The following is a 7,400-nucleotide window of genomic DNA, read 5'->3' as shown; positions in this document are numbered from 1 at the left end:
TATTTATCCCGTGTGTTTGTTCCTGGTTTAATTTCAGTCAATTTTCTGTTAGATTGCAATGAAGATGAAAAAGCCCCGTCTTTTGCCTCAAAAGTCGAGGACGAATTGAAGCGATGAAGACTTTTCATAATCCAAAAAAAATTACCTAATCAAATACGGGCAGTTACACTTTGGGCGAAGTGTTAAGTTTACAAACCAATAGCGCACCCCACGTTCAGTTCCCTCCAAAAACCAACGAACTCCTTTCTCTTCCTTCCCGCGCATTACTCCCACAAAAAACAGTTCGCTAAAAATACCACCCTACTCCTTCCTCTTCTTCCCCACGCACAGACATGGTTCTGAATTCATAAAAGTTTTCCATACAGGTTCTCTTCCCCCGGACTCACAAACGCACGCACAATGCTAAGCTTTGATCATAGTTAAGTCCCTTTTCTAACTCTGTAATTGTACAGATTTTTGTTTTGCTTCCGCACCCGTATTTTGTTGCCTTCATCATAGTGAAGTCTGTTTGAACCCCAAAAATTGGAATGTTGATGTTCCTTGTATCATAGAGTCATAGACACATTCTAATCTGGAATATCTCATGTTCTCATAGACCGATCAGAAGCTACGTGTTTGTGCCATCTGTGGAGCATTTTGAGCATCTATGACAGGTAGACCTTCTTTCGAGTCCTCAGTAATTGCCATTACCATTCTACTTTGTCAAGGACGACAAAGAACTTGTACTTGGGGTTTTGAGTACTTTAGCTTTTGACGCGCCCAATTTTGGAGGATAAACTTTTGCAGCTAAATAATGTGTCTTTTTCTGTTTTATGCTTGTTGCAATGTTATTAATACCGTTCCGTACCGGCCGGTACGTACCGTTTTTGACAAAATCCGGTACCCTACACCTCTAATTTCGTTCCGGCTCAAATACCGGTCAGTACCGGATGGTACCGGACTACTTTTAAATTTATTTTTTTCTTCAAGTACCGGACAATACCGGACGGTACCGGACAAATACCGGACGGTACCGGGCAAATACCGGATGGTACCGGACAAATACCGGATTTTTTATTTTTTATTTATTTTAAAAAAGTGTATATTATACTATAAATTCTTTTAAGTAAGAAAATAACACTAATAGCGATCAATCCGAAACGGTACCCGGTATTTGACCGGTACCGGTACGTACCGTACCAGTAGGAAAACCGGTACCCTGACCGATACGGTATTTAGAACATTGGCTTGTCGATCATGTTATTAGCAGCTCTAAATTTATGGGGCTAATGTATTACCTTCTTAATTATCCGTTGAAAGATCTTCTTTAGTGATGCTATTTTGATGTTTTATGTGGTCTTCAGTGACCGTCGTTTAGCTAATCACTTTGGAGGAAAGCTTCACTTGGGCTATATGCAAGTCCGTGAAAAGTTAGCTTAGCTTCAAAGGTCATTAACATGCAACCAAGCTTAAGTATCTCCAGACCTTGAGGGACCGTAAACAGACATATGGTGGCTTGGTTTGACCTTTTTGCACTCTATTTAAGAGCTTTGGGGATCTTTTGAATCGAGAATGGTACTGTGAGTTCTTTCATCTGTGTCATCGGTTTGTCCAATCATCTCTGGTTCATGCTCGTTCGCCTATTTGTGGGAAAAAAAATCTGAATATGAAATGTGGCTGCCCTTGTCATAGACTATGCCTTGCTATTTTTTTTTTTGTTGGGAGGGAAATTTTATTAAACGACCACGCCTTGCTATTTATCAATTAGCAATACCAAAAAAGCAATGAAGAATCATATGCATCTAGTTCAAGGAAATTTTAACTGAAAACATAAGAACTCCATAATGTAGGTATATCATGCCTTTGAATGGGCATAACTATTATATACACATTATGTAAAACTGTTTCCTTTAGACTCAACAAGCTTTTCAACGGTTCCAACCCTGCTAAAATCGGAGTTTGGGAATGTCTGGGATAAACCCGCAAAGCTTGAACAATTTTCGAGTTTCAATGTGCCTCATGCACAAATCCATGTGCCCGAGCTGCAACCTTGAAATTTCAAAACTAACCAAATTTGCGGCCTTGTCACGGGCTCTCCTAAACTCTGATTTGTACGTGATTTGAATCGTTAGAAAGTTTGTCTAGTCTACTTCCTAAACAAATTAGTTTGACTCCCAAATTGTTTATACATCAGAAGATATAATAATTTCACACTCAAACTGGTCAAAAAATAACTAATATTTGGAAAGTCATTGAATCACACCAACATTAAACTGGAGCGAAACCTAATTTATATTGATAAATAAGGTATTCAAAGTACTAAAACATAGTGTGATCGAATCATAAAAATATTTTTTTTTTTGGTTTATGAAAAAATTGTCAAGATTAGACCAACTCAAAAATCGTTGGAGTCACTAAATGTAAAGAAGTGGTCCGATGCTCTCACCAAATGTACGACACAATTGGGAAAACTGAATGCCTCCCTGTAAGATATCCCTCAACTGATGTTTGTATTTCAATTTTTTTGTTTACTGAACAATCAAAGAACTAATTACAGGGGGATTGTGGGGAAGGTCACCGAGGTAATTACGAACCCAGTTATGTTCCATTCAAAACTCAATAGCTTCCTCAAAACTTTTTGACAACTAGCTCAAAGAAGGGTGAAACTGCAAGTAATATAAAATAGGGAAAATTTCTCTTATATCTCTTCGACTTTAAGCGAAAATTCAATTTGGTCTTTTACCTTTCAATTTGGACAAATAAATATTTCTAGTTTTGAATTTGTTCCAATGTCAACCCTCCGTCGGCTTCCGTTAATGTTTTTGGACAAAAAATGATCAGCCCAGCACATGACCAATTTTGAGGGGTATATTTGTACATTCAGCCATTATTCCCCTCTAATTTCTCAAAATCCGTCTCTCTCTCATCTCCCATGTCACCACCACCACCAGAAACTCAGACCACCACAAGCTATCATCACCACAAACCACCAAAAACCATCAGCCACTACACTAACCACCAGAAACCACCTTAAATAACCACAAACCGCCATCAGTCACCACTCCCACCGCAATCACTGCGAAACATCATCACCCGTTTCACTACCACCACCAGTCAACACCACCAATCACCGCCAACACAAACCCGAATTCAAAATCCCAAACACACCAATTTCGAATTTCAGAACCCCAATGTTAGAAACCCCTAAATTCGAAATTAAAACCCTAACCTCAAACCCCCAATTTTGGATTTCAATCCCCCAATTCGGAATTCAAACCCCAATGCAAATCGTATGAGAACCAAGCCCTTACCTCAATCGTGTCGCCATCCATAACCCCAACCACTACTCGTCACCATCATAAACCCCCAACTCCACTGCCGTACATCAGTCACAGAGAAGAGAGGGGATTTCGAATTCCCCAAACCTAAGAACCCTAGAATCGCGCAGAAAATCCGAATAAGGGGGAGATTGATGGGTGAAATTTATTTGAGAGAGGAGAATCTGAGGGGGGGGGGGGTGGGCAGAGTGGGTTTTCTTCTTCGTTAGGTGGTGGCCGGTGGGAGATGGGAGAGGTGAGTTCCAGATATGCATATGGTTTCACTTTATGTGAGAGGAGTATTACAAATTACTCTAGGCCGCATCGAATTGCACTTGGTCGTTACGAATTGCACTTGGCCGCTACGAATTGCACTTGGCCGCTACAAATTACTCTTGGCCGCATCGAATTGCACTTGGCCGCATCGAATTACTATTGGCCACGTAGAATTGCTCTTCACCGCAAAGAATTGCAATTGGCCGCTTGTAATTGCACTTGGCCGTGTAGAATTGTGAGACCATAAAGTAATTAGTGGCGGCCAAGAGTTATTTGATGCGGCCAAATGCAATTTGAAGCGGGCAAAATTATGAAACATTAATTTTAGTTTTTCATTCATCCTTCTTGCAAATATTCATTATTTCCAAGTATATTTCTAGTCTTATACTCGTAAATCTCAGCTATAGAATAAATATGTACAAATCCAATGGCCCAAAATATAGAGAATTCAAAAAATGCTGCTCCATATTATATAGATTTCACTTTGGAATTAAGGAGAAAGACCACATTGTTTGTCCTGACTTCATCAGAGAAATATTCTCAGTTGAGGCCCTCTATCAACTGTGTTCGTTCCAATCCGCAATCGATAAATTCTGCTGCTTAACGAATTAGGTGGATGGAGATTTGAAGACGGACCATCGAAAGGATTCCAGGAACCTTGTAGTGCAAAGTCCTTTGCCATGAAAGAATCAATGGCTCATAAGGTTGAACATCTGTTTTTTTTTTTTCTTCTTTTGAAGAAAGATGTTTTCTGATTATGAAACTATCAATATCTGAGCAATCTAATATTTTGCACGGATGATTTGCTCAGCTAGTAGAAAAATGGAGGTGGTCCGACGCTACCACCAAATGCACGACGCAACTGGGAAAATCGAATGAAGAGAAAAAGCCCTATCCATATACCTAACCCTAGGATTGGATTTCACTAACTTCTGGCACTTTGAAAATCTTCTCTTTATCGATATAGGGGAAAAAACCGAAATGGTCCCTATGGTTAATTGTTTGTGTCAGCTTGGTCCTTACAGTTTAAATTGGCTTGATTTACACTATGTATTTTCATTTTGTTCCAATTTGGTCCAATTACTAACTGTCGTTAGCCTTTTTAACGCCAAACGAGAATGGGTCTCTTTTCTGGGGTTAAAACAATAATTCTCCTACTCCCTTCTTGCCTTAATATACCTCTGAACCAAAATACAACTCATTCTCCCATTCCTAATGTTGATCACTGGTATTAAGTTTGGATTTTGGTAATGAGCAAAATTTGGTTATAGTTTTCTACAAAAAAAAAAAGTTGCCCTCCATTTCAGCATTTTCATGATCAGCCATGAGGCAATATAATCACTGGTATTAATACTAAGATGCTTTATTTTTCTGCATAGTACTTTGAACTTAACTTAAATCTGAAAATTGTCCTTATTTGATTTTTTTTTCCACATTTGTTAGTTTTGCGCAAAACTTTTGTGGGTTATTGATTCGTCTCGACGAAAGGAATTGAAAAAGTAAATTTTTTTTTTCGTTGAGATGAATCAATAACCCATAAAAAGTTTGGCGCAAAATTTACAAATGCAAAAAAAAATTCAAATATGGACAAAATTTCAAGATTTAAGTTAAGTTCAAAAGAACACAACTTGAAAATGCATATAGAACTATGTCCAAAAGTCACAATATGATATAGATCCAAAAGTCACAACATGATAAAGAAACCATGTTCAAAAGTCAGAATATTACATAAACTCAGTTCCAAATTTAGCAAGTCATAACCTAATACATAGACATAAAAAAAACCACTCAACTAGGTTACATTAAACCTAACTTAACAGCCCAAATGGTTACAAAAAATAATGCCTGGTCTTTCCATTCATTTTCCTACACTTGGCCCATGCACTGATTCCTAATTAGGGATGTTGAAGTTTGAGTAGTCTCACAGAGGGGAATAGGAGAATTATTATTTTAACCCCAGAAAAGGGGCCTATTCGCGTTTGGCATTAAAAAGGCTAACGACAGTTAGTAATTGGACCAAGTTGGAACAAAAGGGAAAGTACAGAGTGTAAATCGAGCCAATTAAAATGATAGGGACTAAGTTGACACAAACACTTAACTACAGGGACCATTTCGGTTTTTTTCCCATCGATATATAATAGGTTTTTAACCGATTTAAAATGAGGGAGAAACGAGTTTTTTACTGAAATATTTTCTTTTCAACTCTCTGAGTGTAAATTGATCATATCTTTCAATGTCCAAATAATTATAGATTTAGACTCCTCAGGTAAGAAATTATACTCAACAAGCTTTTTAACGTTTCCAACCTTGTGAAAATCGAAATTTGGAAATGTCCGGGATAAACATGCAAAGTTTGAACAATTTTCGAGTTTCAATGCGCCTCAGGCGCAAATCCTTGCTATAGATTGAAAACATCAAGAATATTCTCAATCGTTATTCTCAATTTTCGTTGAATTTATAATGCCGGTAAAATAATTAATGTCAATAGTAGTGGTGAAGTAAATAAGGGTTCCGATGGTGGAGTGGAGGCCTGCGGTTATGCATGTGGTCCTAAAATGATGATGACGTGGAAGTGTAGTAGTCGTGGTGGTGTTGAATGGGGTGGTGTGATCGTCGTAGCAGTGAAGTTATGGCCGTGCGTGTTTGTGACAGTGGTTAAATGAAAACGGAGGTGGTAGGGTTGAGATGCAGTGCCAATGGTGGTAGCAGAGTGGAACTGTGGTGGTAGTGATGGTGAAGTGATGTTGGTGTAGGTGGTGAAGGGATGGAGGTGGAGGGGTTGTATTATGGTGACAATGTTGGTGGTGGAGTAGTGGGAGTACTTCGATGAGGTTTATAGTCTTCTTACTACCCAATTTTCAGAAAATAAAAGAATTATTTTTATGATTGGATTTCACCAACTTTTAGTACTTTCAAAATCCTCGTTATTGATAAACAATAGGTCTTTATCCAATTAAAAATGAGGGAGATGCGAGTATTTTACTGAAACAATTTACTATTCAACTCTCTGAGAGTAAATTGGTCATAGTTTTAAATGTACAAATATTTTAAAATTTAAACTACTTGGGTTAGAAATTAAACTCAACATGCTTTACAACGATTCCAACCTTGCAAAAATCGGAGTTCGGGAGTATCCGGAATAAACCCGCAAAGTTTGAACAATTTTCGAGTTTCAATGCGCCTCAGGCGCAAGTGCATGCTCCCCAGGCGCATCCTATTGCGCCCAGGCGTGACCTCGATATTTCTATACTAACCAAACTTTGCGGCTTTGTCACGGGCAATTCCGAACTCCGATTTGCACGTGGTTTGAACCGTTGGAAAGCTTGTCTATCCTACTTTCTAATTAACCAAATTAGTTTGACTCCCAAATTTATTTTACATCAAAATATATGACAATTTTATTCTCAACTTGTCGAAAATAACCTATATTGGGAAAATCCTTGAATCATGCCAACATTAAACCGGAACGAAGCCTACTTTATATTGATATAAAGGGTATTGAAAATGCTAAAAGATTGTGGGATTGAATCATAAAAACAATGTATTTTGGTATATGAAAAATTAGTCAAGATTAGACCAACTCAAAGATCGTTGGAGCCACTAAATGCATAGATCGAATTGGTCTGACGCTCCCACCAAAATTTACGACGCAATTGGGAAATCCGAAAGCCTCCCCTGTAACGTTTCCCTCTGCTGATGTTTATATTTCAATTTTTTTTCTTCGCTAAGAATCAAAGAACTAATTACAGGGGGATTGTGGGGAAGGTCGCCGACGTAATTTACGAAATCTTATGGGGGGCATTATTCTCAAGGGGGGCTTGATCGGGT

At 38.3% G+C, this 7,400-nt stretch overlaps 1 long non-coding RNA gene across 1 annotated transcript; it reads left to right on the top strand.

Moving 5' to 3' along the window:
- The first annotated feature begins 412 nt into the window (after window positions 1–412).
- LOC131332050 (uncharacterized) lies at window positions 413–1,707 on the top strand. Its single transcript, XR_009201577.1, has 2 exons — window positions 413–653; window positions 1,344–1,707. It is a non-coding gene; the product is annotated as an uncharacterized LOC131332050 (long non-coding RNA).
- Window positions 1,708–7,400: the final 5,693 nt, after the last annotated feature.

This window comes from Rhododendron vialii, chromosome 7a (assembly GCF_030253575.1).
Source record: "Rhododendron vialii isolate Sample 1 chromosome 7a, ASM3025357v1".
Classification (NCBI taxonomy): domain Eukaryota; kingdom Viridiplantae; phylum Streptophyta; class Magnoliopsida; order Ericales; family Ericaceae; genus Rhododendron; species Rhododendron vialii.
The sequence above is the reverse complement of the archived record's forward strand: the minus strand, read 5'-3'. Positions and strand labels throughout refer to the sequence as shown.